The following is an 11,646-nucleotide window of genomic DNA, read 5'->3' on the forward strand; positions in this document are numbered from 1 at the left end:
GTTGAGAGCGGCGCCAGGGACACAATCGCGCCTAGCTCATTGAGTTTTCCCCCAAAACTGAAAAAAATTTGACTTCATTAAACGAGAAAGATGCCACGAGTGTCCCAACAAAAAGCTTTGAGGATTACCGAAGGGTAACTGAGGGCGACGCAACGGGCTCTGGAAAGAAGGATGATGGGTGTGGCGTCACGGGGGGATCGGAATAGAGCAGATTGGGGTGTGCGAGAACAAACGCTCGTTAATGACACCAAAGTTTAAACCAGGAAAAACAAATGGGCATGCGCAGGGCATGCAATCTGGGGGGAAGATAACCGGTGGCCATTAAGGGTTACAGACTGAATTCCGAGAGGAGGGAAGCGTAGCAGGGGGTGGCAGAAAGGTAGGAGGGCAGATTAGATTAGGGACTACATGGCGACAATCGGCACCTGACCGGGGTACTTGGAGGATCATGGGAGATGCCTTTGCCCTGCAGTGGGCGTAGCCAGGATGATGATGATGATGATGTTCATGATGAAAAGGTAGCAACAGGTCTTCGTAACATACAGGTTAGAAAGATGAGGCACCTTTTAACCCTTGAATATATTTCGCCACATTCGGGCATACGACAAGTTTGTTTTCGAGGCGCTCGGTCCCACTGCTGCGAAAATGTGTACACAAAGGCTGCACAGTAGTTGCCAGAAATCGGGCACTCTATTTTTCTTTCATAGGGAATCTTTCTTCCACTTGGGCAGCGGATTTCGGCGGCAGGGCGAGCTTGCGTGGGCGCGGTGGTTTACGGATCCAAGCGATAGTGAACTCCAAAATCCAGTGTTGGCTTTGAGTGGGATTCATATTGATTGCGAACCCCACGGCTAATCCTACCCCCCATCCCCCCAAGTGGCTCTTTACAGGAGACAATCATTCAGAGACATCGGACAAATAGGAATTCTGGTTCTTTCTTTTGCTTTCATTAATTTTTCTCGAAGCCCATAACTAGAAATTTGCTGGAGCGGCTGTCCCATTTGCGACGCAACAAGTGCGACGCTACACACAGATGGAGTGGCAGTTTAATTACTCTCGTGGTCCGCGAACCGGCATCGTTGCGTGTAGTATAGGAATGGTGCGTGTCAAGTCAGTGCTCGCGTTGAGCTTGTGCTCTTCATTTTGATTGAATGAAGTCTCACCTAAGTGAGCGGGGCCGATCCCGGAGGTAGTGCAATACCGGGCCGACCTGCGGCGGAGGTGAAGCAGGCTTCAAGCACTCCGCCAACTTCCAAAAATAGGTTTAATATCGTGGGTCCATATAGAACCCGTATCAGATATTAAGCTGATAAGAACAGAGTTTTTTATTTATGCTAGTTACAAATACATCAAAAATATGTTACAAAACCAAGGAAAAAACGGATAAAAGGTGTATAATCTAAAAACGCAAACAAATGACTAAAAAAACTAGTTAGTGGTGTTAGTGATAAAAGGCTAAAACTGTAAAGGTGTAAAATACATGGCAAAACGCTTCTCTAAAACATAAAAGATCATTAAGAGGTGCCTACATGGGCTTTAAAAATCTTCGTAGATGGGCTTCGTAAATCTTCGTACATGGGCTTTAAAAATCTACACTTTGATCTTAGCCAAAAGGCCGAGAAGCGATGTCCTTCACTTCACTTCATTGTACTACTGCCTTGTGGGCGCCCTGCCGACATGGGTAACCTCAGCAACAGCGTGGGCAATATTATAAAATTCAGCCTGTGTACAGACTCAACGCTCCCTATCTCACGGATGAATTCGCAACGCCTCAGTCTTTCGCTGTTAACGAAACGCTGTCGCGTAGAAACGAGACCCGAGTGCAAGCTTGCTTGTAACGCGAAACCAACCAAGGCAACCTCGTAGAAAACGGAACAGGCGAGCGGAAAAAAAACGCGCCAGGGGAATGCTTACTTCCGTCTGAATGCGACCGCTCAAGGTGACCTTCCTTGAGGGCTTCGTTTCAAGCCCGTGTGCAATTGTAATATACTACGCGCATTTCCTTCATTTCTTTTTATTTACCGCAAGGCCCACTGAAAATTTTGATACGGCACAGGCCGGGACGGATCGCAACGTGTCGAATCGACCGGTAGAATTAGGTAGCATGCCCCATGTACGAAGACGAGCAACATAGAAGTGAATGACAAAATAAATATAGAAAACGCTGCACACTCCTTCCAACCGGAAACATAGAGGGGAGAAAGATCGCCATCTGAAACACAGGCATTGTAAAAAAAAGAAAAAAAAAAGTGCTACCTCATCATCTTTACCATTACCGTGTGTGTGTATGTATATATGCATGTGTGTGTGTGTGTGTTTGTGTATTTATATATATATATATATATATATATATATATATATACGCACACATGCTAGCATAGCTTAAACGCAGCTGGAAAGCTCAGCCTTGCACAAGAACCACCCCCTGTCGCAAACCCCTTTGAAACATTCAAATGCCAAACACGAGTAGAGCGAGGTCGTTCGAACCTGGCGCCAAAACGCATTGGCGCCATCTGTGTACGGAACTAGGAAAACCTGCGGACTTTGCAATACAGAAAGAAAGGTAGATGGCGCGAGCTAACGCTCCATTGCATACTAAGAACGAGAGTTAGTGAATAATGGCAGAAACGTCTTGGGAAGAGAAAAAAAAAAAAAACACGCAAAAGTTGTTGGCTTGTGCAAGCACTCTATGTTACAGCGATTAAAGAGCATAGCATCTTCTACAACAGCAGCTACAAAAAGAAGAAGAACGTGAGAGAGGGAGAGAGACAGGCGTGTTTCTTTGGAATGCAGAGCATGCAGCACATACTATAAAGTGCCAAAGAGACGGGGAAAGCAGATGGCGCGAAGGTGTATGTCCTCAAAGCTTGAAAGCAATTTCTAAATTACATGTACCGAAGTCCACCTACTCTCATCAGGTTGCTCCCGCCTCCAGTTGCGTTTAAAGTGAAATTACAGTCGCCTCAAAGGCAGACAGAGAGAGAGTGAAAATAGGTACACTTGCTTCGCGCAGCTGCAGCCGTTCAAATTTTACAGCAAGAGCACTCCCGAAGCAACAAAGTCCGCTGCCGCCTGGGCGCAATGCGCTCGCTTCAGTAAATTGCCGTGCTGGCCTCGGCAACCAAGAGGTGTAGTGCGGCAGACTGCTGCATTGTAGCACACCGCAAACCGTGCAGACGTAAGCGATCGCCTCGACATCGCTGCGAGCGCTCGAAGAGACAAAGTCCGAAACCACGTGTGCCGGGGCGGTGCGAGCGCGACGCCTTTGACGCAACTTTTGCGTACAAGCCGCCGCACCGCCACGACGGAATCGCTGGCATCCCGCACGCAGCTGCATTGTGTCACGCCGGCAATCGTTGAAACACCACGCAGTCGTCGGCGTCGGCCCCGACATGGTTGCGAGCGCTGGAAGAGACAAAGTCCGAAACCGCGTGTGCCGGGGCGGCGCGAGCGCGACGCCTTTGACGCAACTTTTGCGTACAAGCCGCCGCACGGACACGACGGAGCCGGTGTCACCCTGCAGAGGGCTGCACTATAGCACGCCGGGAACCGGCAAAGAACCGCGCAGACGTCGTCGTTGGCCGCGGCGTTGCCGCGAGCACGCGAAGAGACAAAGTCCGAAAGGACGTCAGCCGGGGCGTCGAGCACGCCGCCCGCACTGTTCGCACGCGTGCTCGGAAATGGCGAAGGGGCCGCGCTAGCGTGCCTTGAATCGGTGAGCGGCGGTACCGCGGCGATCGCCAGAGCTCGAATCCGCCCTGCAAAAGCCAAATATTGGCGCTCGGCTCGGCGCAGTACGCCGCCGCGTCGCACGAGTACGGCCCCATGGAGGTCTGGGCACTTATCGCTGCTACTGTAAGGGGCCGTACGGCCCCGGCCGACATTGTACCGTAGTGCGATTTTCGGCTTGCGCGTGCTCGTGGCGTAGTCCGCGCACCGTTCCGACGTCGACAATCGTGCCCACGACTACGCGAGCGCTGGAAGAGACAAAGTCCGAAACCGCGTGTGCCGGGGCGGCGCGAGCGCGACGCCTTTGACGCAACTTTTGCGTACAAGCCGCCGCACGGACACGACGGAGCCGGTGTCGCCCTGCAGAGGGCTGCACTATAGCACGCCGGGAACCGGCAAAGAACCGCGCAGACGTCGTCGTTGGCCGCGGCGTTGCCGCGAGCACGCGAAGAGACAAAGTCCGAAACGACGTCAGCCGGGGCGTCGAGCACGCCGCCCGCACTGTTCGCACGCGTGCTCGGAAATGGCGAAGGGGCCGCGCTAGCGTGCCTTGAATCGGTGAGCGGCGGTACCGCGGCGATAGCCAGAGCTCGAATCCGCCCTGCAAAAGCCAAATATTGGCGCTCGGCTCGGCGCAGTACGCCGCCGCGTCGCACGAGTACGGCCCCATGGAGGTCTGGGCACTTATCGCTGCTACTGTAAGGGGCCGTACGGCCCCGGCCGACATTGTACCGTAGTGCGATTTTCGTCTTGCGCGTGCTCGTGGCGGTGTCCGCGCACCGTTCCGACGTCGACAATCGTGCCCACGACTACGCGAGCGCTGGAAGAGACAAAGTCCGAAACCGCGTGTGCCGGGGCGGCGCGAGCGCGACGCCTTTGACGCAACTTTTGCGTACAAGCCGCCGCACGGACACGACGGAATCGCTGGCATCCCGCACGCAGCTGCATTGTGTCACGCCGGCAATCGTTGAAACACCACGCAGTCGTCGGCGTCGGCCCCGACATGGTTGCGAGCGCTGGAAGAGACAAAGTCCGAAACCGCGTGTGCCGGGGCGGCGCGAGCGCGACGCCTTTGACGCAACTTTTGCGTACAAGCCGCCGCACGGACACGACGGAGCCGGTGTCGCCCTGCAGAGGGCTGCACTATAGCACGCCGGGAACCGGCAAAGAACCGCGCAGACGTCGTCGTTGGCCGCGGCGTTGCCGCGAGCACGCGAAGAGACAAAGTCCGAAACGACGTCAGCCGGGGCGTCGAGCACGCCGCCCGCACTGTTCGCACGCGTGCTCGGAAATGGCGAAGGGGCCGCGCTAGCGTGCCTTGAATCGGTGAGCGGCGGTACCGCGGCGATCGCCAGAGCTCGAATCCGCCCTGCAAAAGCCAAATATTGGCGCTCGGCTCGGCGCAGTACGCCGCCGCGTCGCACGAGTACGGCCCCATGGAGGTCTGGGCACTTATCGCTGCTACTGTAAGGGGCCGTACGGCCCCGGCCGACATTGTACCGTAGTGCGATTTTCGTCTTGCGCGTGCTCGTGGCGGTGTCCGCGCACCGTTGCGACGTCGACAATCGTGCCCACGACTACGCGAGCGCTGGAAGAGACAAAGTCCGAAACCGCGTGTGCCGGGGCGGCGCGAGCGCGACGCCTTTGACGCAACTTTTGCGTACAAGCCGCCGCACGGCCACGACGGAGCCGGTGTCACCCTGCAGAGGGCTGCACTGTAGCACGCCGGGAACCGGCAAAGAACCGCGCAGACGTCGTCGTTGGCCGCGGCGTTGCCGCGAGCACGCGAAGAGACAAAGTCCGAAACGACGTCAGCCGGGGCGTCGAGCACGCCGCCCGCACTGTTCGCACGCGTGCTCGGAAATGGCGAAGGGGCCGCGCTAGCGTGCCTTGAATCGGTGAGCGGCGGTACCGCGGCGATCGCCAGAGCTCGAATCCGCCCTGCAAAAGCCAAATATTGGCGCTCGGCTCGGCGCAGTACGCCGCCGCGTCGCACGAGTACGGCCCCATGGAGGTCTGGGCACTTATCGCTGCTACTGTAAGGGGCCGTACGGCCCCGGCCGACATTGTACCGTAGTGCGATTTTCGTCTTGCGCGTGCTCGTGGCGGTGTCCGCGCACCGTTGCGACGTCGACAATCGTGCCCACGACTACGCGAGCGCTGGAAGAGACAAAGTCCGAAACCGCGTGTGCCGGGGCGGCGCGAGCGCGACGCCTTTGACGCAACTTTTGCGTACAAGCCGCCGCACGGCCACGACGGAGCCGGTGTCACCCTGCAGAGGGCTGCACTGTAGCACGCCGGGAACCGGCAAAGAACCGCGCAGACGTCGTCGTTGGCCGCGGCGTTGCCGCGAGCACGCGAAGAGACAAAGTCCGAAACGACGTCAGCCGGGGCGTCGAGCACGCCGCCCGCACTGTTCGCACTCGTGCTCGGAAATGGCGAAGGGGCCGTGCTAGCGTGCCTCGAATCGATCGGCCGGGGGCCCCGTAGGGCGACAGACAGGCAATTGTGCAGGAAACCGTACTGGCCATTGGCGAGAAATTGCCGTTCGCGCATTCGGTGGACGCGCTGCGCTTTCACGACTTCGGCATTGTGCTGCCGACGTAAGCTTTCAATCTTGCTCGCGGCGTTACGAGGCGGCACGATTTTCGCCAAACGCTCGTCGAAAGTGGCACGAGTACGGCCCCATGGAGGTCTGGGTACTTATCGCTGCTATTATATGGGGGTCCCAGAGAGCAGTCGCCCCCAAAGCGACCTGGGTGTTTGATATGCGGCGGGCTTCGTGCCCGTCAAGCGTGTCCCCGGTATCGCTCCCGTGGATCCCACAGCTGACGTCTGCAGCCTCATCCGCTTGATGCGTTAGGGGCTGGTTGTCGGACGACGCTTTTTCCACGATATCGAAGTGTGTTCCGCATCGTCCTCGGACGAATCAAATACGAAAGCGCCGAAGGCGCGGGCGTGACCCGTCGCCTAGCGGCTTTGCCGTCTCGGCTACGTTGCAAGTGTCGGTCGGTCCACCAGTGCTGCGGGCTCGAGAGAAACCGCAAGCCGCGATCGAGTCGACACAACCGGTCTATCGAGAATGTTGCGTGCTTCTTGCCGCGTGGCGATACCCGGCCCTGCGGGGAGGGCGCCGTTGCGAGCTCGAACGCCGTCGTCTCGGACTGTGCAAAGTGCTACCCTTTGCGAGAACGAAGCGTGTTGGGGCGCCTGAAGGTGGCCTCGGCATCGCAAAAACGGCGTCCGGCCTGCTTGAAAGGCTGGACGCGCAGTTGAACGATTACCTGGTTGATCCTGCCAGTAATCATATGCTTGTCTCAAAGATTAAGCCATGCATGTCTAAGTACATGCCGAAATAAGGCGAAACCGCGAATGGCTCATTAAATCAGTTATGGTTCCTTAGATCGTTTCTTCCTACTTGGATAACTGTGGCAATTCTAGAGCTAATACATGCAGTGAGCCTGAAGCCCTTTGGGCGACGGGTGCTTTTATTAGACCAAGATCGATCGGGTTTCGGCCCGTATTGTGTGGTGACTCTGGATAACTTTGTGCTGATCGCATGGCCACGAGCCGGCGACGTTTCTTTCAAGTGTCTGCCTTATCAACTTTCGATGGTAGGTTACTTGCTTACCATGGTTGTTACGGGTAACGGAGAATCAGGGTTCGATTCCGGAGAGGGAGCCTGAGAAACGGCTACCACATCCAAGGAAGGCAGCAGGCGCGCAAATTACCCACTCCCGGCACGGGGAGGTAGTGACGAAAAATAACAATACGGGACTCTTTTGAGGCCCCGTAATTGAAATGAGTACACTCTAAATCCTTTAACGAGGATCAATTGGAGGGCAAGTCTGGTGCCAGCAGCCGCGGTAATTCCAGCTCCAATAGCGTATACTAAAGCTGCTGCGGTTAAAAAGCTCGTAGTTGGATCTCAGTTCCAGACGAGTAGTGCATCTACCCGATGCGACGGCTCGGACTGAACATCATGCCGGTCCTTTCTTGGTGCACTTCATTGTGTGCCTCGAGAAGGCCGGTGCTTTTACTTTGAAAAAATTAGAGTGCTCAACGCAGGCGAGTCGCCTGAATAAACTTGCATGGAATAATAGAACAAGACCTCGTTTCTGTTCTGTTGGTTTTTGGAATACGAGGTAATGATTAAGAGGGACAGACGGGGGCATTCGTATTGCGGCGCTAGAGGTGAAATTCTTGGACCGTCGCAAGACGAACTACTGCGAAAGCATTTGCCAAGAATGTTTTCTTTGATCAAGAACGAAAGTCAGAGGTTCGAAGGCGATCAGATACCGCCCTAGTTCTGACCATAAACGATGCCAACCAGCGATCCGCCTGAGTTACTCAAATGACTCGGCGGGCAGCTTCCGGGAAACCAAAGTGTTTGGGTTCCGGGGGAAGTATGGTTGCAAAGCTGAAACTTAAAGGAATTGACGGAAGGGCACCACCAGGAGTGGAGCCTGCGGCTTAATTTGACTCAACACGGGAAAACTTACCCGGCCCGGACACTGGGAGGATTGACAGATTGAGAGCTCTTTCTTGATTCGGTGGATGGTGGTGCATGGCCGTTCTTAGTTGGTGGAGCGATTTGTCTGGTTAATTCCGATAACGAACGAGACTCTAGCCTATTAAATAGGTGCGGGGTTCCCAGCACCTTACAACCTTCTTAGAGGGACAAGCGGCTCCTAGCCGCACGAAACAGAGCAATAACAGGTCTGTGATGCCCTTAGATGTCCGGGGCCGCACGCGCGCTACACTGAAGGAAGCAGCGTGTCTTTATCCCTGTCTGAAAAGACTGGGTAACCCGTGGAACTTCTTTCGTGATTGGGATAGGGGCTTGCAATTGTTCCCCTTGAACGAGGAATTCCCAGTAAGCGCGAGTCATAAGCTCGCGTTGATTACGTCCCTGCCCTTTGTACACACCGCCCGTCGCTACTACCGATTGAATGATTTAGTGAGGTCTTCGGACCGATGTCCGGCGCGGCCTTTCGGTTGCGCCGGTCTGTTGGAAAGATGACCAAACTTGATCATTTAGAGGAAGTAAAAGTCGTAACAAGGTTTCCGTAGGTGAACCTGCGGAAGGATCATTACCGGATTGTGAAGGGTGGCGAGCGCCATTGTTTCTACCCCGTGTGGGTGAAGCAGCTCGCTGCGCCCGACGCTTTCCGCCGCTGGCCCCGCTTGGACGCGGGGACGGCTATACCCGAACATGCCGGGGACTGCCTGAATTTTGAGGGGCGCCCCGTGCCAAATTTGTTGCGCCCAGTGGACGCCGGCTGCAACCTTGGACGGTTGGCTTGGCCGCGCCCGCGGGTAGAAACGGCGTAACGCACACTGGGTGGGCTTTCTGTCCGCTTTGGCGCTCTTGCGCGGAATGGGAGTAAGACGACCCGACCTGCTGCTTTGCCCAGTACGAGGGGAACGGCGAAGCGTGCGGTCGGTCAAGGAACTGACGGTCGAGAGCTAATGCCGCTGCCGCTTAGTACACACACGGAACCGTGGTGCGAGCGCTCTCCCGTCCTCCGCGGCAAACGCTGCCGAGTCTGAAAAGTCTGGCGGCTGCCGGTCGCTTCCTGCGGCGAGTATGGAGTAACGACCCGACTTTGTTGCCGCCCAAGTACTAAAGGAACGGTGTGGCGCTCGGTCGGTCATGGAACTGTCGGTATGAGGGTGCGGCTGCCAAGTACGGAAGGAACCGTGGCCTAAAGTGCTCTCCCGTCCTCCGCGGCAAATGCCACCGAGTCCGAAAGGGCCGGAGGCTGCCGGTCGGCTCCTGCTCGTGACGCGCGAGGTGTCGAGATCGCGGTTTAATGCGACGACGTCTGCAGGCTATTCGCCCGCCGCCGAGGGAAAGGCGGCGTTGCTGCGAAGTACCGAAGGAAACGCGGCTTTGCTACGTCGGAAGCGTTCTGCGGTTAGCGGACTTGTGCGCTTTGGGAAGGCGCCGCACGTCGAAAGAGGAAGTACGGACAGACGAGGGACTGTAGTCCCGGATTCGAACGCACTTGCGGCCAGGCCCTTGCTGGCTTCGTCTTCCGCCTCAAGTAGACTTGTTGTGGCGCCGGCGCAGGGAGCCGTCCCTGGCACTGGCCGAGTGGTTTTGGAGAGCTGCGCGAGTACGCGCGCCGGGCTCTTGTCTTTCGTCTCAAGTAGGCTGTTGGATCAACAGCGGTTATGCTGCGGCGATCTGCCGATGCGAAAGTGTGTGTGTGTTTGAGGCCCTTCTATGAACCTACTGCTGACTGAAGCGAAGCACGTCGATGGGGGTGAAGCCCTGCCCGTGGCCGTGTAGCCGTTAAAGACTCCACAGCGGCTTAGCCCTAATCATGGCTCTGTCGCTCTTTGCAATTTTTAGTGGAGCGATGTGAACGTGCACACGAGACACACGGGTCCGGTGGTTGGATGGCAGGTAAAACCGGCTTCGAGTGCGCGCAAACGGCATAAGCTACCTCGAGGGCAAGCGAGGAAGGCGTGGGCGCAAAACACACGCGCGAGTAGCAGGAGTGGAGTGCCATTAGGCTTTCAGCTGCTGAGACGCGGCCGCCGAAAGAGCGAGACTGGAGGAGCGCACGCCGAAAGGCGCTCTTCGAAACCACACACAGGGAGACGCCACGTGCCTAAAACCCTGGTTGTACTGTACTGAATTGAACAAACTATTTTTCACGACTCTAAGCGGTGGATCACTCGGTTCTCGGGTCGATGAAGAACGCAGCCAGCTGCGAGACTTGGTGTGAATTGCAGGACACACTGAGCACTGATTCTTTGAACGCACATTGCGGCCTTGGGTCTTCCCTTGGCTTCGTCTGTCTGAGGGTCGGATCACATATCAAGAGAGACTTCGGCGCACAGGGAACGTGCGTCCGTCGACTCGTTTTGACCGCGTCGGCATCATGGACAGTACGTTGAGCGCTAAAGCCACGCGCCAGCGGCCTCACGAGAGGGAGACGGTGGCAAACCGTTGTGCCAATTCTTCGAAAAGACGGAAACGAGGCATTACTACTGCAGCGTGACGAGTGCGCGCCTCTAGCAAGACCGCCGCAGGATGGAGTCGGATACCTGCAGGGAAAGAGCGGTCCAAGCACGAGGCGCGAACGTCTGTTGCCATGTAGCGCGCACGTTTGCGAGAGAGTCGGAAGCGCACGCTTGCGTGCACGGAAAACGTGGGAATGAAACGCCGGCCGATTCCCGCGCCGTGCGCAAAGCCAGCGCGATCGCAATTTGCGCTGTTTGCCTTCGAAGTACGTCGAGCTCCAGAGCTGGTCGCTCGTTCACGTCACCGCAGTTGTGTGGGCGCCCTTCCGGGCTTCGTCGCAGGAATGGGAATCGGCAGATTCTTGCGAGGAGCGGGGAGGAGAAGGGTGGCCCCCGAAAGCGGTTCGACGCGACAGCGCAGTCTGCGAGCGAGAAGAGTCACGGCACGGCGGAGAATTGCCGCGAAACGGAAAATGTCTCCTTCGAGAGCGTGGGTGCCCCGTTGGCCGAGCTGAAGCGTTCCGTCGTAGTCCGCCGTCGGTCCAAGTGCTTCGCAGTCTCTGTCCCCTAAAGACTGGGCCACTCCAGTTGGGGCAGGGGCGACGCTACACGAGACGATGCCTCCCGCCAGGTTTTAGTCGCCCCTGCGGTGCCCGCTGAAGCGGCGCGCTGCTAAGGCGATCTTTGCCTCGGTGGTGTTTGGGCTTCAGACACGGTCGCTTACCACGCAACTGCTCGTGCGCCGCACGCGCGCAGGCGGTTCACCGCCTGCCAGCCTCGTCTATAAGTAGCTCCGTGTTGGGCGAAGGACGTGGTAGGGCGTCGCACTCGGTTGGCGCTGGGTTTTCGAACGTGTCGAGTCCTTTTCGGCATACCGCTCGTATGACGCACGCGCGCAGGCGTTGTGCCGCCTGCCAGCCTTGTCCGTAAGGACGTGGC

General features: G+C 56.8%; 3 non-coding genes across 3 annotated transcripts; 2 read left to right on the top strand and 1 right to left on the bottom strand.

Annotated features, from left to right (window-relative positions):
* Positions 1-1,167: 1,167 nt before the first annotated feature.
* Positions 1,168-1,359, bottom strand: LOC140215130 (U2 spliceosomal RNA). The gene has a single exon (XR_011892049.1). It is a non-coding gene; the product is annotated as a U2 spliceosomal RNA (small nuclear RNA).
* Positions 1,360-7,010: 5,651 nt separating this feature from the next.
* Positions 7,011-8,825, top strand: LOC140215131 (small subunit ribosomal RNA). Its single transcript, XR_011892050.1, has one exon. It is a non-coding gene; the product is annotated as a small subunit ribosomal RNA (ribosomal RNA).
* Positions 8,826-10,399: 1,574 nt separating this feature from the next.
* On the top strand, positions 10,400-10,552 carry LOC140215129 (5.8S ribosomal RNA). The gene has a single exon (XR_011892048.1). It is a non-coding gene; the product is annotated as a 5.8S ribosomal RNA (ribosomal RNA).
* The last annotated feature ends 1,094 nt before the right edge of the window (positions 10,553-11,646 follow it).

The sequence above is a fragment of the Dermacentor andersoni genome, unplaced genomic scaffold (assembly GCF_023375885.2).
Source record: "Dermacentor andersoni unplaced genomic scaffold, qqDerAnde1_hic_scaffold ctg00000839.1, whole genome shotgun sequence".
Taxonomy (NCBI): Eukaryota; Metazoa; Arthropoda; class Arachnida; order Ixodida; family Ixodidae; genus Dermacentor; species Dermacentor andersoni.